We start from the raw sequence: 25,970 nt of genomic DNA on the forward strand, positions 1-25,970 counted from the left end.
TAGCACATATTGGTTATGTTTCCATTTGACACCATCTGTTCTTTATGGAGTCATGACATTGTTTTATGCTGGCTTTCTTACCCAAGTGATGTGCCACTTAATAGCAGACAACATTTGAAAAGGATGGGCTTGGAAAAGCAAAATCTTTATTCCAAGTGTTTGCCTAGGATGCACAATAACAGGAATATTAGCCACTGCTTCTTTGTATCTTACGAGTTCATAGGTAAGTACTAGGCCAGCTACCTTTCAGGGCCAGTTTAAGCCTAGCCAGTTTCCCTTTGTTGTGCTAGAAGAAACTTACCTCATTTTGTTAGAGGTTGGCCTCACCCATCTCATGGTCGATAATTATATATTACCCGTAATTAGAATAACTGGGATCATACCACAGATAATTTGAGGGGATCCATACATGAGAGCAATCATCTAGGAGCTGCCTCTGTCCATTCAGGGGCAGTCCTGTGGTCAATTTTTGTTTCCAATCCTTAGTTCCAAGTTGTGCTTGAAAATGGATAGGGATGAACTTTGTTTTATGTGGCTGGGGGAGTCTGCTGCAGAGCATCCCCTGCAAGATATACCTGTCCCTCCAAACTGCTCTGTTGATGTTTCAGAACAGATTTAAATCCTTAGACCAAGTATTTCTGATGAGATTTGACTTGTTGATGTGCAGTAAATCCATCAGTATTGGGTCAGAGGATGTCTTTTCTGCCAGATACATGTATGACCTTTATATGTACATAATATATGTGTGGACACATATGATGGGCTCTTGTTATGCATAGCTTCATAACTGGCTAGTAAATTGTGTTAACCAAGGAACATGATATGAAATGACATGGTGAGAGACAGAACAATACACTGTAACTATCTGTGTAGATTGGAATACAGTTTCTGTTCATGTCGACTGGTATCAAAGTGTGGCTTTTGTCATTGAATGTATTCCATCAAATGGGTTCACATGCTGGAATTTGTTAACTTACCCTGATGTGGTATGACTCTGAAACAGGTTACATCAGTTATAGAGTATAGGGAATTTAGCTCTGCATAGTTGCTGTGGTAGGGTTTACCTCTCCCAACGTAGTTTTGATTTTGTTTGAGAGAAAGTCTGAGTGAGTCAGACTTTACTTTAAATGAAGAGATGTCATAAATCGTACTCATCTGCTATACAATATCACAGGCTGATGTCATGACAAAGACAAATTGTATGTCCATAGTTTGTTAATATTGCCAAAATCATATGGTTTGCTTAGTAATGTTTGGTATCAGCAGACGCTTTAAATGACCCTGTAGAAAAGTGTCATTATGTTACAACTTGTACATGATATTCATTATATTGTCAATTAGGCATAAAAATATAAAGCAATTTAACAGATTTTTAACAGCAATAATGCCCTCAATATTTTATTGTGGAAATAACACTTTTCCAGGTATGTAGAAGTCCTGCAGCTACAGTGCCTGGCCTGAAAACACCCCTTGGGGGTGCATTATTTCCACAATAACACATACCTTTTAGGTATTATTGCTCGCATGCAGGTATCATTCCATATTTCTGCAAATATCTCAACAAACAATAATTTGGAAAATAACTAGTTGTCATCATGTAAAAGTTCATGTATGGTGGAGCAAAAGTGCTACCTTTATAGTACATTGAGTTCATATATTTCTAACGCATGGACAATTGTTTGTGAAAATAATAAAAAAATATGTTTGCACTAGTCTGCAGTATATTAACCTGCAACATGAATTAAAGATTCTGGCTATATTGGCTGTCATCATTGCACGAAGAGAATTGCTGAACAATGTTTCCATCAGCACATTTTAAAATAACATTTGCTCTTCTCATGATATTTTTATCTGTTTGGCTTATGTTATATTTTCATTTTGCTTTTTTGTGAAAGATTTACAATTTTAAGGCTGTATGAAGGCTGTTAGAGTTCAGCTTTTCACATGTGCTGGATGTAACTAGATTAAACCATGGATTGGAGGCATGATTTCCTCCTCATTGTGACCACCTTTGCACTGGTAGCATCTTTTCTGGTGTTCAAAAAACAGCCACCAGATGCTGCACCTGGTGTAGAATGCAATACCTGGAGTATCAACTGCTACAGGTGGATGCATCACCCCGGGGCTGCCATCTGTGCATTACTATTGCAGGATTAGTTACACAGTATGACTGATAAGGTGACTGACCCTACATGACCAGCAACCAGCTTGTCATCAGCAGCCTGATTCACTCATACCACTGCAACTTCATGGCCTCTTCTTCTCAGCTGACAGATTTTCCCTATCAATGTTCAATATATTCTTTCAAATTATATTCTGATATCAGGAGGACACATTATAGAATTCTGCACAGTTAGGCTAATATGTGGATATGAGGCCACTATCTGTCCCCTGAAATGATTCCTCCTAGTCTTCTTACCTCAGTCTGTGAAACCCACAAAAATCAAGTGAAAAAGTGTTTGTGTCCTCTTACCCGATACCCTTACAACATGCAGCCTTTATACAACTATTACTAAATAATGTGTGTGGGTAATTGCAGCACATTTGACTCACTTTCTCTAACTCTGGTCACTGTGTAACATTTGTAGTGCCTCCTACAATATTTACAACGTTGTTGCTGCCCTACTTCCTCCTGTCTCACCATTTATGTTCTAGTATACATATAAAAATGTTGCAATCTAGGGAGCATAACTCTCAACTGTCCAGACTTTCACAGAATGTCCAGTTTTTTACCTCATATCTTTGGTCTGTTCCTCATAAAATGTGAGGTTTTCCTGTAAACCACTGAGGATTGATGCACAGAGGGTGGTAACTTCAGCACAAACAGTGATGCAGTTCTGCTTTCAGGCAGGTTTGCTTATTCTTATCTTCTTTTTATAGTAAAGAGTGGTCAGAAACCTAGACGTCATGTGGCTTGGTACATTAGAAAATGAAATGCAGCTGCTCATCTGTGTGATTTTGTTTCTTTTCGATGCACTCCATTGAGCTATATTCCTGCAATGATCTGGTAGTTGGCTTACATGGTTAAGGAGCAATTAACAAGGTGTTTCTTTGTGTTCTAGAGGTGCAAGGTTTGATTTGCTCAACCTTCATTGTCACCTATGCGATTCTGAGCAAGTCACTTAACCAGACAATATTCCCAGGGCTGAGTGTGAGAGGTCATGAAAATCAGTGTTCTACCCAAAAAAACAAGTAAAACAAAAGCACTTTTTCTTTGACAAATGTATCTGCCTTGTGGAATGCTAACATGGCTTTAACAGGCACAATGGGACTGCTGTTTGTCTGACACTGCTATGTTTAGCTAAGTGCAGATTTTATTTTTCCCTACTGTTGTGCAGCTGCAGAGATTATCTATCTAAGTAAGTGGTGGGGGGAAGCTCATTCCACAAGGGGGTCAGGGTTTATACAAAAATAAAAAATAATAACAAAACATTACTCGAAATTTTGTTTAACTAAACATAGGGCAACATTTTTTGTCTTGTGTTCTTTTATTAGATATCATATTCAAATTAGGCTTGATGTATTTTGAAAAATAGATGGATCCAGAGGTGATGCTCACAAAAAGGGACTTCACCATTCAAAGATGAAGTTCTGCAATAGTATTATGACCCCAGAACAACAGTAAGACAAAAGTGTACATTACTATTGTTTCCAAGCAAGCAGCATTGTAGATAATAATGCAGTCTTTTCATCTTATAGTTTTTATTATTATTTTTTTCCTCTTTGTTTTCCTCAGTAAGTACATTAAAATAGGTACAGCTTCACTGTTTCCTTGCCTTGTTCAACCGTTTTTATCCATAAGTGCAAAACATGTGAAAATAAACATTGATATCTACATGTGGCAGACCTTGTGGTATAATAGTTTACCTTACAGACACAAGATGCAGGGTTTGATTCTCACATGGGGTGACTGGTTAGGCTTAAAATGGCCTGAAAGGGCAATTAGCCTAGTACTAACATATCAACTAATATTATTTACTTTTTTCCTTGCATTGTTGACCAGATGTGCCCAACTGGGTACAGCCAGTTTGCACTGGAGGATTAAACTTCCAAGGTATAATATATAATACAAACTACAACAGACAATATGAGTCGGTTTAGTACAATAAATATATGAGCATAAAAGTATATATATCATGAGGTCATTACAGCATAAAATATCCACAAAACTGAACAATCTCTTATATTGTAAAGCTAAGATGTGGACAAGGGATGTCTATTCCTTTTCAGGAACAGGTACAGTTATAGCCTGATATCCTGTGCTAGAAATGATAGAAAATGCAACTCTAAATTAAGAAAGGTTTAATAGTATCAGCTTTTTGTAAAATATAGCAGTAAATTAATGCAGCTATAATTGCTTACTATGAGTAATGAAAGGGTCCTCTTTGAATAGCAGAGGTGAAGTTTCTCAAGCATCAGTTGCCTGTAGGGAAAAAAAAGATGAAAAAGAAAATGCTGATAGCTGTTTCTCATAGGAAATCATTGCTGGTGTGATTTCTACGTGTACTCCAGCAATTATTCATTTGTTTTGGGAGAGTGCCTCCATCTTTGAGTTGGTGCGATTGTGGAGATGGTATATATAAAGGCTCCCCACATTGTGGAGTGCAGGGGGGGTTGCAAAAAAATGCTTAAACTTGATTTTTTTTATGCTTTGGTGTTTTGGGCATTATTTTGTTTTTTTGGTGTTTCAGCTTGTTAGTATTCTGATAGTCATCATTTCATTGTAGAACCATAATGAAAGCTAGTTGACATGAACAAGAGGTTATCATAGTAATGCATAACAAGTCAGAATGCTGATGGCAGGGAAGCATAGCAGAGAGGTATATCAGAGAAGTAAACAACCAAGCTAATGTGAGGATAGGGTAACAACAACTGTGTTACTTTTATACTGCCATCAGTAAAGAGGCTAATTAGTGAGAGGATGAACTAAGGAGCAGAGTTTATGAAACACAGCAGTGCAGCAGGTATATGATATAAATAGATGGTGTGAAAGGAGAAGGTGGATGTGGTTCAGCAGGTAGCAGCATGCAGAACAAGATAGGGAAAGTGTGAATAAGGATGCAGGGCAGTCCTAATGGTTTAAGTCAGCTGAGGCCACTGGCTTTCTAAAAATCAGTTGTTGTCTCTGCTGCCAGTAATGTTCTGGATCTTTGTAATGGCACTGGATCTGTGCTTGAATCTGTGAAACATATTATTGTCGTAGCATGTGTAACACATATAGGTTCCTAGGTCAATACTATGCTGTTGTTCCAAGGACCATTAGTAGCCTAGCTACAACACTCCAAAAAGTACAGTTGTGTACACTTACCATAAATGTAGATGTTCGAGTGTATTCACTGTTGCAGTCATTACATTTGGGTAATCTGCAGGCAGGTTACCCTCAGTCGGCCTGAATAACAAAGTCTTGGGTCCTGCGTCGGTTGCTGTCTCCTCTTCCATGATGTCAGGTCATCAGGGGTATAAAACATGAAGCCGACACCATTTTATTCAGTTTTTCTTGCCCCCAGATGTCAGGTGCTCCCCGGGGAGCAAAAAAAAAATTATATATATATATATATATATATATATATATATATATATATATATGCAGCAAGATATGTAAATGCACTTTTAGCAACATAAACTTTATCTTCATCTAAAAGCAAATACACCACAAAGGCTTTAGAATATAGTGAAGAAGAGAGAAGTTATAGAAAAGGGGATGGTGGGTGGGTAACCTGGACTGCAACAGTGAATACACTCAAACATCTACATTTATGGTAAGTGTACACAACTGTACTATGTTCTTCATGTTTCACTGTTGCAGTCATTGCATTTGGGTAGAATCCCAAAGCTATGGATGGGAGGATGGAACTAAATAGCATTAGGAGTGGCTATAAGACCCTGCAGAATTGCAGTGGCAAAGCCGGCCCTGGATTTGGAGAAAAGAGGCAAATGATAATGCTTTGTGAAAGTATGAACAGAACTCCAAGTAGCAGCTTCTAGAATGTCTTTGGTTGGAACTCCTCTGAGAAAGGCTGCTGAGGTAGTGGCAGCCCTGGTGGAATGTGACCTGATTCCCTTGGGCACAGGTTTACCATAGTGCAAGTAGTAGAAACGAATCCAGTGGCTTATCCACTTAGAAATAGTCTGCTTTGATATAGCCTTCCCCTCTGATCCTGAAGCAAATGCCACCAGTAGTTACTCAGACTTTCTTAGAGGCTTGGTCCTGTTTAAGTAGAATCTTAGTTGTCTGTGTATGTCCAACGAATGCAGAATCCTCTCCCCCTTGTTCTGTGGATTTGGGTAAAATGTTGGCAGGTGAATTGTTTGGTTAAGAGCCACACTGGATACCACCTTAGGCATAAAGTAAGGATTGGTCCTGAGACACCCTGTCCAGATAAAATGTAATAAAAGGCTCCACAGCCACGAGAGCCTGTAGTTCTGAAACCCTCCTTGCTGAAGTGATTGCCAAGAGGAAAGCTGTTTTCCAAGATAAAAATGTTATATTCGCAGTAGCTTCTGGTTCAAAAGGAGGCAGGGTGAGTTTTTCCAGCACAAAATTGAGGTCCCATGCAGGAGTTGGCGGTCTTCTGGGAGGCCTTAAATTTTTGACCCCTCTAAGATACTGTTTTAGCAGAGGATGAGAAAAGAGGGGAGGCTCCATGTTGTAATGAGCTGAGATGGCAGAGGCATGGATTTTTATTGAAGAAAAAGATAGGCCCTTGTCAAGCATCTCAGTCAAGTATTGTAAAATCTGAGGGATATTTGGTTTTGCTGTGTTCATTCCTTGTGCTTGGTTTCAAGCACAGAATCTCTTCCATTTATCAGCATAAGATTTTCTAGTACTAGGCCTTCTGGCTTCTAAAATGACATCCATCACAGATTTACTGAGAGGTGTTGTCTGAATAATTAAATGAAGCCATGCTGCAAGGTTCAGAGTTTGGAGCTGAGTGTGCAGAATTTGATTGTTCCGCTGAGACAGTAGATGAGGTATTTGAGGCAAGTACCATGGAGGGAGTTAAGACATATTCCTTAGAATTGGGTATCAGTGCTGGCGAGGCCAGTCCAGAGCAATCAGGATCATGTTTGGTTTTTCCTGTCTGACCTTTAGTAAGACCTTGGGGAGAAGAGGCAGAGGGGGAAAGGCATAGACTGATAGTTTTTTCCAACTGAAGGATAGGACATCCACTTTCCATGCTTGTCTGTGATAAGTCCTTGTACAGAATTTGTCCAGTTGATAATTTTGGGGAGAGGCAAATAGATCTATGTCTGGGCTCCCCCATTTCTGTGTTACCATGCTGAAGATTTGTGGATCCAGTTTCCACTCGTGCGGGTCCATAAGATTTCTGCTTAGGTTGTCTGCCAGAGTATTTTGTTTTCCTGGCAGGAATTTAGCTTGAAGATGTACTTGGTAAGTCAAAGCTGTGTTCCACAATTCCATGGCTAGTCTGCAAAGGGGTAGGAATGTGTAACCCCTGCTTGTTTATGCACCACATAACTGTGGTGTTGTCCGTCTTTATCAGTAGTTATCCTGGATGAAGTAAGTCCTTGAAAGCTGTCAGAGCATTCTGAACAGCTAGCATCTCTTTCTGGTTGATATGCAGATGCATTTGATTTTGGGCTCCATGTGCCCTGAATGCATCTCCCCACCAGGTGGGTCCCCCAAGCATAGTCTGATGCGTCTGTAGTTAGGGTTTGGGTGGCAGGGGGTAGAGTGAATGAAAGTCCCTTGTGTTGGTGACATGTCTCTGCCCACCAAAGAAACTCCTGTTGTAGGCAGGGAATGAGAGGAATCATTGTTTCCAGACTGTGATAATGTTGACTCCATAAACTTTTTAGGTACCATTGAAGTTTTCTCATATGCAGTCTTGCATATGGAATTAGTAGAATGCAGGATGCCATGAACCCTAAAGCCTGCTGAGTATGTTTTCAGTTGCCTTTGTTTGTCTGGCGTAAGGTAAGCCATCTGGGCAGTTGTATTCCAACTTGCACCCAGGAATGTAATTATTTGAGAGGGTGCCAGTTGGGATTTCTTTTCATTTATTGTGTACCCTAGGCATGTTAGAAGCCTTTTTACAAACGCCAGATGTTGAAGAAGAATGTCCTTGTTCTCTGCTTGAATGAGACAGTCATCCAGGTAAGGATAAATTTGTATGCTTCTTTGTCTGCAAAATGCAATTAGTGGTGCCAGGCACTTTGTAAAGACCCTAGGCACAGTAGATAAGCCAAAGGGCAGTGCAGAGAATTGGTAATGAAAAAAACCTTCCTTGAAGCGGAGGTATCTTCTGCACAATTCCCTTATTGGGATATGCAGGTATGCCTCTTTTAAATCTAGAGTCACTAACCAAGTGTTCCTGCCCGGCATAGGCAGTAGCTGTTGTAAAGTCAGCATTTTGAATTTTGGAATGTCCAGGAACATGTTCAAAATCGATAAGTCCAGTATTGGACACCAGACATTGTCTTTTCTGGGTACCAGGAACAGTCTTGAATAAAAACCTTGTCCTTTTTCCTGTTCTGGTACTGGTTGAATAGCCCCCATATCCATGAGGGACGTAAATTGTTTCTGAGCCTCTAGCCATTGATTTTGTGGCAGATCTGGCCAACCGTTTGGAATTGGCAAAGTATGGAAATGAAACCTGTACCCCTGGGATACTATGTTTAATACCCACTTGTCCTGGGTAATTAACTGCCAATTCTGAGCATGAAGTGCTAATTTTCCCCCCAAGGGTGCTGCCAAAAGATAAGTGCTTGGTGAAGGTAGGGGGAAGTCATTGAGACTGCTTACTGTAGGGTTGTGCTTTGTTTCCTCCAGATTTGGAGGTGGAGGCACCCCATTGCTTTGACCTGTAAGAACCCTGTGATTGGTATCTAGAGCCTTTTGAGCACCCGGATTTGCCTTGAGAGGCTCTGTTGAACACAGGAAAGGACCAATTTTTAGTAGGCCAGTGCCTACTGAACCTGGGTGGCTGCACTTGTAAGAAATCTTTTACAGTTTGCATAGATTTAGCTTTATCTTCCATTTTCTTTAAAACCTCTTCTGCTTTATTACCAAACAGAGTATCATGCTGTAAAGGGACATCCAACAATTTAGCTTTAACATGATAAGGCAGATTTTGCTCCTTGAGCCAGGCATGCCTTCTAATCACAGATCCAGTAACTGTGGCCCTGCAAAAGGCCTTCAAAGAATCAAAACCACATTGCAAAGTATGCTTTCCAACCTGTTCTGCTGCATACAATAATTCCTGTAATTCTTTATTTTCCACACAATCAGAAATCAACATAATTTTCTGTTTCAATAAGCCCATAACATGCTGTTGATATTTAAGCATATGAAACTGGCAGTTTAAGGCCCTAATTGGCAAGGTTGCAGACATATAAACCTTCTTTCCCCGTCTGTCCAGTGCCCTGGAATCTCTATCAGAGGGGGTAGGATTTTTGGCTGTAGAGGCCTTTACACCTTTGGAACCCTGTGAGATAGTCTCAGAATCAGCAGCAGGATTTTTGAATAGAAATTTGTGGGAGTCAGGAACTCTGTAATATCTGTCTGGCTTACTAGGAGCCGGAGGTAGGGAATCAGGAGCCATGCTTGATTCTGAAAACACATCATCAACAATGTCTAATACAGGAGGTATTGCCAAAGGCCTATGCTGAGGAAGAAGAAGGAAATCCCTAAGCCTCTTTTTTGATTCAGAGAAATCCTGACTCTCCCAATGAAAATGTTCCCTTAAAGTATGCAAGGTTTCTCCAAAAGAATAATCCTCAGGAGATGCAGATGGGATGAATTATTCTGCATCTGAATCCTCATAGGGTGGAATAGAAAATTCCTGATCAGAAGAGGAATCAGAAGAAATGGAAACCTGATCTGAAGATTCATAATCAGTGTCTTGCCTAGGCCTCTTAGTAGGGGGGGTTGGGAACCCCTGATCAAGGTAATTAAGCCCTCAGCCATTTTGATCATCTATTTTTTAGGCATAGGGGCCTGAGCATGTGGCTCATGCATCAGTTTTCTAGACTTAGAAGATGTTTTTGGTCTTGTTTTTGAAGCTGGCATCAGTTTTATATAAAATTGCTGAGGCCTGAAAACACCCTCAGACGCCGGTGCCTGCTCAGCAGCTCCGGACCCATCCAAAAGAGAGACATTCACAGGTTCAATACTCTGAGAATCTCACGGCATACAAGACTCCGCATGGGTCTTGGTAGAGGCCTGCGACTCAAAAGTAGCGGGTATCAGGGGCTGCGAAAGAGCCTCACTGAGTACCTGTGAACCGGCAACTGGCTTAGGAGAAGTTTTGGCATCGATTTTGGACCTTGACGGTCTGTCTCTGTCTTTTTCTTTGTGTTTTTTTGTGAACTCCGGTAGTCGGATTGCTAACCGACGACATTTCAGGGTAATTAAATCTGGATCCAAAATATTTTGAAGCAAAAATATACCATCGCTTAATAGTGCGTTGGTTAAATTTAGCACAAAATCGGCAGCAAGGCACGTTATGATCTGGGCCTAGGCAAGGAATACAGTACAAATGAAAATCCTTATGAGGTATTTGCTTTCCACAAGTAATGCAATTATTAACTTTTACTGACATCGGTAAGGAGCAAGAAAAAGTTTCCCCAATGGAGTACTTAGCCTTAGTTGAAGACCTCGGTTCTGAAAGTCAAATGTGAAAATTTCAGGTGTCGGACGACCGGCACTTGCGAACTGCTTCTGGCACCATGCGGCAAGAAAGACTGAATAAAATGGCACTGGCTGCATGTTTTACACCCCTGATGACCTGACGTCATGGAAGAGGAGACAGCAACTTACACAGGACCCAAGTCTTTGTTATTCAGGCCGACTGAGGGCAACCTGCCAGCAGATTACCCAAATGCAATGAATGCAACAGTGAAACACGAAGAACATCCATAGGTTCCCATTGTTATAAGTAGTTACAACCCCTTTCAATGAGGGCTTAAGGGGCAAGACCTGGAGTATCTTTACAATTAAAGAAGAAAAATAAAATTCACCAACTCTGCACACACCGTAAAAACTTCAACAACTTTAATTGCAAAGCTTTTAGATCCATAGATCCTACCTCAGTGCTAAAACAATTCCCTAATAACATCCACTAAACAACACTTGCAGTCAATCAAACAGATATATTGTTATATATGTTAAATAACTGGGGGGTTTTGAGGGCTCTCCCTGAATTACCATCATTGATTTGTGACAATCCATGCTTTACTTATAAGAATTGTTCCAGTCTTAAAGATCGTTTACGCTATGAAGATATTAGGCAGATTTCACATAAAACTTCTAGTAAGTACAGCACTTATTCCTGTCATAATTGTTGTTGCATGTTTAGATGTACTGACAATAAGTTTAGGCATCCAACTACAGATAAGGAATTTAACTGTTTTGCTACATGCAACACTTGTAATATTATTTATCTTGCAACTTGCAAAAAATGTATGGCTTTTTATATAGGTAAATCACAAAGGAAACTAAAGGAATACATTATAAAGCACAACTCCGACGTACGTAGGTCCATTCAGGCTAACGTTCTTGCTAAGCATTGTTCTGACTATGGAAATGATCATACTTTTGTTTTTAGAGTGATTGAGGTTATTAGCTATTTAAGATGGGGTGATATGGATAACAAACTTGAACTATGTGAGTATAAATGGTTATTACTTTTTGTGCCAATAGGACTCCTGGCATTAATGCTAGTGTGAGTTTAAAACCAGTTTTGAAACATAAACAGATTTTCCTAAAATGAAGTGTTTATTGAAATGTTTTCTGATTGGTGGGTTTTTAATTGTTTGATTGTAAGTGTTATTTAATGGATGTTATTAGTGAATTGTTTCAGTAGTGAGGAAGGATCTACAGATCTGAAAGCTTTGCAGTTAAAGTTGTTGAAGGTTTTATGCCATGTGCAGAGTTCATGCATTTTGTTTTTGTTCTTTACTGGTTTTACATGTGTACTTCTACTTTATCATAGTTCAGCTCCATTTGTTATTTGTGTATTTACAACTACCCATCCATTCATCTAGGTTATGTTTAAATATGGTGAGGGAGCAACTTGGCTTAACTTCCTAAGAAAGTCTACTACATAAAAAAGTGAGAATCTGGGATATATATCTTTCGTGTCAGCAGGTCCTATATTTCACTGGAAGTTGATATCTCTTAAAAGGATGTTGAGAGTGATACTTGTTTTGCAGTTGTGAAGGACGTTGCATATGACTGGATTTTTTGAAGCTTTGTAGGCTAGACAAAGGTAACCTCTCAAGAGTCTATCGGAAACAGAAAAGAAAGAAAATGTTTAAGATGGTCTGGGTAGCTCAAGGAGTTCATGTTTTGATTATCTAGTAACAAAATTCTGCAGTCTCGCAAGCTGGAGACACAGTAGAGAGATACATACTATAGGGCACATTATACTCTATTATGGGTCCAATGAGGGTGGAGTTGAAAGGGAAAATAACTTCCTTATATTTGGTGGAAATAACACTGGTGATTAGTCAGGCAGGATAAAAGGTTGTCTTAACAACAGCAGGTCCATGATAATCCAAGAATAGTTCATTATCAATGAAATGGCTCAACTACCTCATAGCTGAATCAGTTTTCAAAGGGGTGTCACCTATGTGACAGCCCCATGGATGCCCAGTTTACCTAAGGTCATAATGCTGAATTTCTTGCTATTTAGTTTTAAGCCATGTTCCATGCATTGCATGTTACTCCCTACTACAGAATCTAGCAGTTGGATAGGGTGGTAATGATAGCTTCAAGTTTGCAACCATCTGCAAATTTGCTAAACCGCAGGGCCTTGATGCTAGACTTGTCATTAGAAAGTTAAATACCAAATAGAACTGTTCCTAGGACTGGTCTCTGAAGGACATCACTATTAACTACATTTTTTTGAACAGAGTGTGCCTCCCATACTAATAAATAACATTCTGTCAGTTAGCCAGTTTGCTACACAGTGGACAAGCATGGGTTTTCATTTAGTTTGATTTACTTGTTGATAATGCCAGAATGTCGGATAGTATCAAAGTCCTTGTCCGTATCCAGGTAGGCAGCGTGAACCATTTTGCCAATGTCTAATACATCAGTGACATCTCCAAAGAAGTCCACTAGCTTCAGGAGTCAGGATCTGCAATTCACAAGCCCAAACTGGCTTGGGTCCAGGGCTTGGAGACTGCCAATGTCCTTGTTAATAAAATATTCATTCCATTGCATTTCAGATAAGGCTGGTAAGGCTAATAGGTCTGTAGTTCCCTGGATCTGTTGTAGATCTTCCTTGATCAGAATGATGATTACCACAGACCTTTATTCCTCTGGCAAAAGTCCAGTGGAGAGTCTCAGATTGAATAGGTTTACGTGATAATCTTCCAGACAGTGTCTAGAGTTAACAAGAAGGCAGCCTGGCACATTACCAAGATCCAGTGAGCAAATGATTTTGGGTTTGCAAAGGAAGAGAGAGAAAGAAATGGAGAGAGAATTCTGGATATACTCTGAGGTGATCAGTGGGAGTAGTGTGGGTGTACATATAAGCTGGAGTAAGTTAGAGAGAGATAGGGGAGTAAAGTTAGAGCTGAATTTGTCTGTTAATATGTTGGGTATTTTCTCAAAGGATAAGTAAGTGTTATTGTATATTAGCTCTGAGTACTGCTGGGCATTAACTTTTGGGTTTCTGACATAGCTCAAGAAGTCTTTGTGGTTGTCTTTAGCAATTCTTAATTCATAATTTTAATTTGCTATGTGGTTAATTTGATGAGACTGATCTTGCCTAAAAAGGCACCATTGGAAAGAAAAAGTTCTTGAACGATATATGGAAGCCATGAGGAGAGAGCTGCAGGCCATCCCTAGCAAAGCAGCAAGAGTTTTTGATCATCTCCTCCTAAGCTGATATATATACTGGATCCATTTAGAATAATAACAATAGCTAAGCCAATAATTGACATAATTTATGTTTATTTTAATCTTGTAGCATCATTTTGGTGAAGGTAGGATACTGCTCAATATTAGTTTCAAACAAATTTCAGATGTGTATTTGAAGAAATCTATTGTTTCCCACTTCACATGATCCAAGGACGTATTTCTCAAGCCATTCTTTTCCATGTGCGCAGTGACCATGCCATTTGTGTACTTTGGGTAAAGGGACTTGAGAGTCCTAGTGGCACTGTACATCCTGGCACCTGAGAGGTACAGTAGCAGTCACTATCTTTGCTGAACCTGGCGTGTGGTGCATCTCCAATTCCAACTACACTCCCATCAGTCTACTATACAACACACCCCTCCCAAACCTCACCCATATTACTCTAACTACACACACCCCTTTTTCTACACTTCTATCCCCCTGTATTTTCAATTATAATGTACCTTCTATAACTACTTCACTTTCAACAGCCTTAATTCCCCCCTCTACTTTCATTTAAGCTATCTCACTCTACATCAATCATGCTGTTGTACTCATGCCTCTAATTGTTCTTCCTTTTTCTCATGTCTACCCTAACAACTCCTCCAACAACACTACTACAAAAGCATACCTCAACTATTACCTCAAAGCATTACCTCATCATCAGAACTCAATCACTCCACCACAAGCTTCGCCCAAATAACCCCTACACCACTCTCTATACCAATCTTCTTCTAGTCCCACACTAAAGTCCTCAATACTAAGCAATACAACCTAAAACTAATACAAATACCAAAATTACTTAAAACTCCTAAAACAACTACATGTTCTTTCATGGTCTTAAACTTGTGTGGGGACATTCACCCTAACCCAAGCCCCATTCCTACTACACAGACAAAAAAACTAAAACTTATCACTCTTAATATCAGGAGCATGTGCAATAAACTGACACTCTTTCATGCCTAGTTAACACACTCTAAGCCAGACATCCTTGCCATTACAGAGACTTGGCTAAAACCAGAAATAAAAGATACTGAAATTCTTCCCCCTGGTTACAGCATTATCAGAGTAAACAAAGCACATAAAAAGGTGATAGAATAGCCCTAAACAACTTGATAGTTTCCCCATACTCAAATAATATACAAAACTGTGCACAGCTGAAATCCTTATAACATTTTTAAAACTTAACTCATCTGAGAACATCTGCATAGTTGATTTATACATCCCTCTTGGGCAAAATATTCCCATTGTAGAAAATATTCTAGCCTGGGTATCTGAAACAATACTGAATGAAACAAATATCCTAGGGGATGTTAACACTGACTGACAGACACTAACCTCACACCACCCAACAAACAGTATAAACCTCTGTGGCTTTACTCAACTTATAAATATTCCTACCCGATATAGCAAAATAACCCAACACTCCACCTTGGACTAGATACTAGTCTCGAACCCTTCTAACTTTCCATCCTCAGGCACAGTCCCAACTCCTTAAGTGACCACCTATCAGTCTATACTGACAGGACTATCGCTCATTTCATAAAGCAACACAAGTTGAAAACTATATGTAACCTACAAAAATTCAGCAAGGAGGTATTTAATGAATCTCTAAAAGCTATAGACTGGTCCATCCTAAAAAGATTTCCCCTTAATGATGCAGTAGAACATTTGAACAGCACCTTGTTAAGCATTCTTAACTCCATAGCCCCTCAGCTAACAAAAAGAATAAAAAATAACCATGCCCCATGGCTCACAAAATCATGTAAAATTCTAATGAAAGAGGGACAAAGCATAGACTGCCTGGCTAAAGAATAAAAATGACATAAATCTTCATTTATATGGATATCTCTGCAATCAAACAAAAAGACAAACTCCGGGATTCAAGAAGCCATATTTTCCATGCAGGAACAGTGTAGGAGCTCCTGCTCGGAAAATGGTCTCTGAGAGATTCAGGATAGTGCCATTTTCACGTGCATGAGCAGTCCTACACTGTTCTAGGATGGAAAACTGGCAAATATGCAAACCACCTCATTTGCTGGTGAAAACCATGCAAATTAGGTGATTTAGCGATTCACCAAGTAGGCAGATCTCCATGCTAGAACAGTGTCAGTGCAGAAATGTATTCAGAAAATAACTGAGTACATTTCTGCAACTGACAAAATGGAGGCATGACAGCTCATGAAAAAGCATGTATTATGTAGACATGCCAATGGCTAAATATAAGGCCAGTGGCATTAAAAAGTGATTAATTATTATGAAAATTAAACCTTTTTTGGCCGATTTCGGGATCATGCCGAAAATTTAAAAAATGTGAAAACTAAATTTTAAGTCAATTCTGCATTTTGCCATTATAGTCAATGGCATGCAGAATGTAAACAATACAAGGGAGCACTGGTTGTCAAGGGGAAAGGGTCCGTTTTATTGCGGTAACTAATGACCTACATACTGGGTATGCAAATGAGGGGAGTTATACTGAATCATATATTTCTTCAAAGTGTTAGCTTGTACCTAACGATGTAGGTGCAGCAATACAACAGTGCAAGTGTAAGAGCTGAATGACTTCATAAGGGGGTGTACCATGTTTGCTGTAAGCTCATTGGAGCTCTGTGGCCTGTGTTTGCCCTTAGCTAAGCACAGCTAAGGAAGGGGTAGTGTCGGATGTGCCTAAGCAGTGTGCACTTAGCCTAAACAGGTGTGAGCACCATGCACTGGGTTTTAAACAAAAAAAAAGAAATGGCAGCACTGTTTACATTTGAGCACTGGGCATGCACGGCACGCCTTGGGCTTAAATAGGGTGGAACTGGGAAGGGGAAACAGCAGTAAGAAGGCAATCAAGGAGAACTAGCATAGCTGGTAGGTGGAATGTATCAGAATCAGCCAATTACACAGGCATCAACCCAGCACACTACTATAAACTATGCAAACACCCTACAGACATTTTTTTTCACAAACTCTACACCACCGGTGTACACAGATGGGGGATTTCTAACTGGCAAAACTAACTAAAAATGTTAGAGGCTGCTGCTGCTTTACTCCATCAGTATGTGCTAGGGACTGAGGGTGGTGAGGAGGAGAATTCTGACAACTGACCCACAGTGAGGAGGAGGAGAAGAGTGTACAGACCCAGGGTAACCTACCAGGGCCTACATGAGCTGGAGATAGTGGAGCTCTATATGGTAGACAGGGACATTCTACAGCAAATCAATGAGCTGTGCTGGCCATGCCTCACACACAGAACTAATAGAGGGAAACTCATCCCAGTGGATACTAAGGTATGTGTAGGCTTAAGAATACTAGGCACAGGTACCTTCCAAAGACCAACTGGGGATATCATGGGGGTCTCACAGGCATCAGCATCCAGGGTACCCAACCAGTTCCTGGATGCCATGACACCACATGCCAATGAGCACATATATTTCCCCACCGTCCGTGAGGTGTTAACCAGACGTATGCATCTCTTCCACCATATAGCAGAATACCCTAAGGTAGTTGGTGCTATAGACTGCACTCACATCCACATTAAAGCACTACCCAGTGAGCGGGGCAGGGTCTACATAAACTGCAAGGGCTTCCCCTCCATCAACTGCCAGGTTGTGTGCAATGTCCAGGGCATTATCATGAATGTGTGTGCTGGCAGCCCTGGAAGCTATCACAACTCACACATCTGGCATTGCTCACAGCTGTATCAGGTGTTTGCCAGGGAGGATATCCCATATGGCTATCTAGTGGGGGATGCTGGCTATGCACTGGAACCATGGCTGATGACACCCATCAGAAATGCACACACACCTGAACAAGAACACCATAATGAGGCACACACACAAACCAGGGTCATTGTAGAGCATGTGTTTGGGATGCTCAAGTCATGGTTCCACTGCCTTGAGATATTTGTTGGATCCTTGCAGTAGTCTCCACCTACATGTACACAAATGTTCATAGTATGTGCCATGATAGACAATATGATCCCGCAGAAATAGCTGCAGCAGGAACAGCACTGGGCAGGGCCACACAGCCCCCCTCCATTGTCAGGCCCAGCACAGGCACAGAGGGACTCGGAGGAGGAGCATCCTGAGCCTGCCCCTGTAAGCAGAAGAAGGTGTGTCCTAGTATCCCCATGCTTTGGCAAAGAGGCAATGCATAGCACACATACTGACACTGTGGAGACCCAAGGACTGATACCTCTTTCTGACTTGCACATACACTAAAAGGGATACCAAACATGATACTACCTGTGCCTTACCATGTATAGAAAGTGTACGATGTGCATCCGACATAGTCAGCCCTCCTGCACCATCCTCAATACTGGCCTAGCAACAAGGTAAGTCACCCTTCCTATCAATTACTGAATGGAGTAGTATGTTCTCATAGTTGTATGTATGATATGGATGCAATGGAACTGGGTGGCTGACTGGGATAGCAGAAGACAGCTAACAGCTATATGGGACAGCAGGAAATCCATAACAAATACTGGTGTCAACATACTAGGCAGTACTACACAAGGTGACAACTCCCACCGCACTACATGTGATGGCCCAAATAACTGTGGGTGTCAATAGGTCACACACATGGATGTCAGTGAGGGTCACATACCCACCACCAGCCTCACCCAGAAGGACAGGTTTAGATGACCATAAAGAAAGGCTGGGCTAAGGCCCCCAAATGATGGCAATGGTGAACAGCCCCCCACCAGACCTACACAGACATACTACAACAGGTCTGGCAGTTGCATTTTAGTTCTGAAGGGTAAGAAGTCTGAAACTGAAATTTATGCCATTAAGATCTAACATGTGTATTCTGCTGATATGCCTCCTTTCTGCATGATAGGTCACAAAACAATATGAAATGGAAGCCAACAGAGTAACCAAAATACCACTACAGTCATGGCAAATGTTTAAAGTCTTGAGGTGTGCACCCCCCCCCCCACAATCCCATGTAGAAATGCAGTAACATGTAAGTTTGAGGAGTAATATCACTGGAGCACAGATTGCCAAACTTGTCCCAATCTACACTGTTGCATGTGTACAATATGCAGGAGTCAGTGTGGTAAGTTTGTTGGGTGTTTAACATTGTCTAGAAGTGGTCAGCATGTGGGCCTGGATAGTTGTGTCTCAATGGCCTAGGTACAGTACAGTGGTCGACAGGCTCATGTTTCAACAACTGCAGTGCCAACCACACTACTTCTCAGCTACACCCATGTCAGCAGTTGTACATACTCACTGTCCAGATGTCAATATCTGTCACCATCTGAAAGATGGACACGCCATGAATGGGGGCCCATACATAGAAACAGTACACAGGTGGAAGTAACCTAAACAGAGGGCATATAAAATAACTGTCAACTGCACACAACTTTGGAATTATACATAAAGGTTAGCACCACATTAGTTGTCCCTCTAGTATAGAATACTGGTAGTCTGGCCAATCACTGGCAGACCACAAAAGACACAGTTATAAAGTAATGACAGGCTGCCCATGTCCACACACAAGCCAGTATAAGGGGAATGTCTTAGGTATATCTGTGAGTCAGGTGCCAGTAGGTTCCATATCACACATGCACCCAGCTCACCCTACCATCAGCTACAGATTTATCACAGGTCATATCCTCGCTGTAGGGAATGAGTACAGCATGAACCCATCTCTGTATGGGAATACATACATGATGCTTCATCCTGAATTGGTGTCCAGTACAGGTGTGTCCCTAGCTGTAAGCAGGAACCTGACCACATCCAGACTTGTGGATCAGTATGAGCAGGATGGATTGACAGGAACACCTCAACCACTTACCACTGTCACCTCAGGGTAATCCACTGGCTTGCAGCCTGGGAACTTATGAGTGACAGAATGCACTGGCCTGCTAAAGATGGCCTGCAGCACTCTCAAATGGCCTACAGTCCTCTGGCAAAGACCCATGCCTCACCCATAGTGCCAATGTATGGAATGCCAGGGGGCCTAACTAACAACCTAACACAGTAAACAGAAAACAAATGCAAGGCCATATTGGCAAATGCCAGTAGCATGCCTCCCCATGTCCTACTGCAAGAACTGTGGACCAGGCCATAAATACTACTGGGATAAAGGACCAACTATAGGGGTGCCTCTGAGATATATCTTTCATAACGTTAGGAAGAGGAGAGAATAACAGGGGGTGTAGAAGAATGGATGTCATGGAGTGTGTGAAGTCTGAAATTCTAATATCCTCCCATACTACCCCCTGACTGCAAACCCATGAATGAATAGCCACAAAACTGCTTGTAAACCACAATGTGAAGGTAAACTGACCAGACAAATGAGTCCTGCTTCTGGATAACCTGTGTGTATCTGTACAGCGGAGAGGTACAACCCCATCAGTATATGGCCATTCTATTAAGTTAAGAAAAGTACAAGAAGGGGAATCCCAGTCAGCATACTAACAAGGTGCTGGACCATTTACACAGAACCAGCAGTCTATTGCCTGTAGCTACCCCTCCGCAATAGCAGGAGTGTACAGGAATGTGTAGTTTATATGCCTCAGAATATTGGTCTCAGCTTCATTCATTGGAATTGTATTTCCTGGTAAATAACTGTGAGCAGAGAATGGTAACTGTCTGTAGTTGATGACATGATACATCACAGTATAAAACAGTACATATGTTAGAAAATCTATGCTACAATCAGCCATGTTACACAAGCAGCACAGACAGCAATATCCCTGTGTGTCACTCCCATTGTGTCTCCATATTGGCAACCTATTTATAGATATCCTGCAGAAACAGGTTGCTAGGTATAGCTGTAGCACACAAAACCCTGAACTGGAGTCCAACGACCCCATCAGTATATGGCCATTCTATTAAGTTCAGTCAGCATACTAACAAGGTGCTGGACCATTTACACAGAACCAGCAGTCTATTGCCTGTAGCTACCCCTCCGCAATAGCAGGAGTGTACCAGAATGTGTAGTTTATATGCCTCAGAATATTGGTCTCAGCTTCCTTTATTGGAATTGTATTTCCCTGGTAAATAACTGTGAGCAGAGAATGGTAACTGTCCGTAGTTGATGACATGGTACATCACAGTATAAAACAGTACATATGTTAGAAAATCTATGCTACAATCAGCCATGTTACACAAGCAGCACAGACAGCAATATCCCTGTATGTCACTCCCATTGTGTCTCCATATTGGCAACCTATTTATAGATATCCTGCAGAAACAGGTTGCTAGGTATAGCTGTAGCACACAAAACCCTGAACTGGAGTCCAACTCTCCCTGGAATGGATGCACACACTCAATATAGAAGTTCATACTGGGCATGCCCCTACACTTTAGAGAAATTAAGCCAATGTCTGACAACGCAGTGAACTACAGATATCTGCTTTTCGCAGATGTCTGTGCACACACATCTAATACATCACACACACACACACACACACACACACACACACACACACACACACACACACACACATTCGATAGGAATACTCACACATATCTAAGGCCAACATAATATAATATGTTAAACATACACACACAGAGATGTGGAGAAGAGAGAGACAGACAGCGACAGAGAGAATCCCATTATGAGGCGTTTCCCTCCCACTATACATCCCATTAGCCTATATCACATGATGTGCTGATGTCATTCACTGTAGAAATTCCTCTGGTTAGCCCTCAGCCCTATAGTCTCCATGGTTGTTGTGATAACTGTGTAACACTATAGTACAAATAAGTATCCAAGTAGCATTTGTAATCTCAGTCCTGTCAAATGTAAAGTTTCGTATGTGTGTGTGTGTGTGTGTGTGTGTGTGTGTGTGTGTGTGTGTGTGTGTGTGTGTGTGTGTGTGTGTGTGTGTGTGTGTGTGTGTGTGTGTGTTTAGATGAATGCATTTGAAGCCATTTATACTCATTACACTTCCCATTGCCCGACTTTAGCAATCCTGCTGATGTCAGTCACCCTGAAATAACCCTTTGGGCAGCTTGCAGCCCTATAAAATCTGTGGTGCTTGTGATAACTGTGTAATAATATAGTATAGCAAACTAGTTAGGTAAGAGTTCTAACCCTGTTCTGGCGACTGTGAAAATGTGTGTGTTTGTGTGAGGGAGTGTGTGTGTGTCTTAATAGAGACATGATTTTGAGGCCATTCACACTCACCACACTTCCCTTACCCCTCCTTTAGCACTGCTGCTGATATTACTCAACTTCAAAAATACCTTTGGACAACTATCCAACATATAAGCTCTGTGGTGTTTGTGATAACTGTGTAATGCTATAGTATAGCAAACTAGTTAGGTATGAATTCTAATCCCTGCCCTGGCAACTAAAATGTGTGTGTTTGTGTGTGAGAGTGTGTGTGTCTTTGTAAAGACATGATTTTGGGGCCATTCACACTCACTGCACTCCCCTTACCCCTCCTTTAGCACTGCTGCTGATGTCACTCACCTTCAAAGATACCTTTGGAGAGCTCTTCAACATCTAAGCTCTGTGGCACTTGTGATAACTGTGTAATACTTTAGTGTAACAAACTAGTTAGGTAGGAGTTCTAATCCCTGTCCTGGCAAGTGTGAAAATGTCTGTGTGTGTGTCTTTGTAGAGACGTGATTTTGAGACCATTTACACTCACTACACTTCCCTTACCCCTCCTTTGGCACTGCTGCTGATGTCACTCACCTTCAAAAATACCTTTGGACAGCTCTCTAACATATAAGTTCTGTGGTGCTTGCGATAATGATGTAATACTATAGTGTAGTAAACTAGTTAGGTAGTAGTTCTACTCCTGATTTTGGCAACTATAAAAATGTGTGTGTTTGAGAGTGTGTGTGTGACTTTTTAGAGACCTGATTTTGTGGCCATTCACACTCAATACACTTTCTTCACCCCTCCTTTACCACTGCTGCTGTCACTCACCTTAAAGGCATGTTTGGACACTGCTCCACTTATAAGCTCTGTGGCGTGTGTGATGAATGCGTAGCAATGTAGTAGCAATAACTACATAGGTAGGGGTTTGAATCTCAGTCCTGGCAATTGTGTGTGTGTGTGTGTGTGTGTGTGTGTGTGTGTGTGTGTGTGTGTGTGTGTGTATGTGTATATATATATATATATATATATATATATATATATATATGTTAGTACATTAAAGATGTTGGCCCCATTTACACCCAGTACACTTCTCAGTGTTTGACTTTAGCAGTCCTACAGATATCTATCACCTTAGAAGTACCTGTTGGCAACCCTAAACCATGTAAGGTCAGTGGTGCATGTGGTAAATGAGTAACATAAAGGTCTGAAAACATAGTTACATAGAAGTTGGAACCTCACTCCTGGCAAATGTAAATGTGTCTGTAGGGTAAAATATTTTATGAAATCTCTCACCCACTATATCACTCAATTCCAGTATTTATAATGGCTGGTGATGTTCCTCACCTTAGAAGTACCTTGGGACAACATCCATCCTATAAGCTCTGTGGCGTGTGTGATAAATGTGTAACACTCTAGTAGCAATACCAAAAATAGGTAGGGGTTCGAAACTCAGTAGTGATAAGTGTGTGTGTCTCTCTGTCATCATCATCATGTGCGGGTGTTGGTGGGATTGTGTAATAACAGGATCCATTGGGGGGGGGGTTTGCTAAATTATTGTATTGAGGACCTAGCATATGTCCCAATGTCCACATTACAAGGCCAGCAGTCGTCAAACACCATAGAGGCTGGTGTAGACAATCCACAGCCCTAAATGTGTAGTGCCATGTGCAATGACTATGTGACAGTATAGATTAGTTAACAGTTGTCAAACACCATAGATGTTGGTGTAGACAATCCACAGCCCTAAATGTGTAGTGCCATGTGCAATGACTATGTGACAGTATGGATTAGTTAACAATATAAGCAACCCTTCTAATACTCAGAGACCACTGTCTACCCAAGAATCATACACAAAAACACTTGGCTAGGCAGCAACCACTATATCAGTATTTCTCCTCCAAATTGCCTCACAGACAGTACCCACTGTGTGATTTCAGTGAACTCTATGTCAAACCGATGACCAGGCATGACTGGTGTAACACAGGGTATCGACCCATGTCCTCTCATGTTTGGGATTTACCCTTCTGAGGTGCAGGAGAACACAAAGGCACCCTGGCTGATAATGTGTGCATACAACAGTAAGGTGAGTGGTAGCATTCCCAATCCACGTGATGTTGACGTCAAATCCAAAGGCCACTTGACACCTATGACTGTTGTCAGAACCCTGGAAATTACCTCAATGTCAAGAGATGTTCTGCCATTACCTTTGGGAACACCATGTCTCACATGAAGTAATACATTGGTGGTAGACCACTGAACAGTGACGTTATTATAACAAAATGAGGGCACAGGATGACAGTCAGCTGCCTGTTGACCATAACAGTGCCACCAGAAAGTACTTTGATGTGTTACATCTCCTGACTGAGTGTGTGTTATCCAGCAAGTAAAAGGACATGGCACCATATTCCATCCCCTCAGTAGCCCAATCAATGTGTACAGTGGCCCTTTTGCCATGTTCCCCACTGGACAGCTGCAACAACTGTAGAGCCTGCAAATGTTCCCCATAAAGGGATTAGCATTCCTTATACACATGCCCTGTATGCACAGACTCCGATAACTCCAATGAATCCCTGTATCATACTGTCTATGTAGGTGCAATCACTACCTCAGTTACACAGCGATGTCTAACCAAACTAGGTCAGGAATGCTACTTCTGAAGATACCAATATGTCCACACAACATGACCTCAAGCACACTTCCACACTTCAAAGAACATGCATGTGAGACATGTGCACGACCCAGACACTATCCATGTTATGGAATATGAATAACATACATGTGAAGCAGTGCATATCACTAGCCACCTACAATAGAAATCTGAATAAGTGGATGGGTAATACAATACCCACTTCTGTGGACCACTCCAGTGACTATACTCCAGAGCCACACTGGGGACTATTGTCATGTGGCCTGATGCAAGGCTATTCCCTTGGGCTAGCCTTGTAGAGCCTTCAGGCCCATTCACCTACTACATACCTATGAAGCAATGAACCTATGGATCTCAGTACTGGCAAGTGTGTGTGTGTGTGTGTGTGTGTGTGTGTGTGTGTGTGTGTGTGTGTGTGTGTGTGTGTGTGTGTGTGTGTGTGTGTGTGTGTGTGTGTGTGTGTGTGTGTGTTCGTGTATGTGTGTGTGGGTGGGTGGGTGTGAATAGTAATCTCAGTGAGTTTGGTTGATGAATATCCCCTGTGGCTGTGGTTATTAGCAATTGGAGGTGTGTCCAAACTACAACACATTACCATTCTCCACTCTACAACAGATGTTGTAAATCAACATATACCTGTGTATAACCTTCAGCCCTATAATCTGTGAGGCATATGCAATCACTGTGTTACAGACTGAAGCATTACATGCAGATATAGCTGTACTCTGCCTAAGACATGGTGGATGTGCCATACCCCTTGGTCTTTCTGCAGGGCCACATCCTGGTGACACACAGATGCCTAGAACAGAAACAGGATACAGCATGTGATAACACATTCACTCAGCAATTCACTTGTGGGGGGAGAAAGGGGTAAAGCTGGCACTGAATGTGTTGCCAAGACTGTGGCCAATATCTATTGTCTCAGGATAGGTATTATCATTGTGCAGTAACTCACAGCACTTGTGTTTAATGCTGTGGAGGTTGTTGATGTAACTATCAAAGGCTGCTGTAATTGTTGTCAGTGTCTGCTGCATGTCTGCTATCATAGATGCCTGTAGGGAATTCCATGAGGGATCTAAAGTTGTGTTTGAGGCTAATAAGGAGTTCAGCAGTCAGGGGACACCACCTTTATCTACAACAGTGTCCTTCTGATGCACACTTTAGTAATGGCAGGGGACCATCACATTGTCTCCCACTGTTTGGAGGACAGTGTCTGTGTTTTGTTGGCTCTGGCTAGTACCATGCATTCATGTACCTGTTTGTACAGTGCATATGTGTATGATTCCACAGTCATGCAGCTATTTCCCATTGCCATGGGTGCAGTGAAGTCATACACCCCTGTTTTCATCACTGTAAAGTAAGCTTTGGAAAGGTTTTGCAAGGTGGTTACCTTTGTGGGG

This window comes from Protopterus annectens, chromosome 2.part0 (genome assembly GCF_019279795.1).
Source record: "Protopterus annectens isolate FY-2018-M chromosome 2.part0, PAN1.0, whole genome shotgun sequence".
NCBI classification, from domain to species: domain Eukaryota; kingdom Metazoa; phylum Chordata; order Ceratodontiformes; family Protopteridae; genus Protopterus; species Protopterus annectens.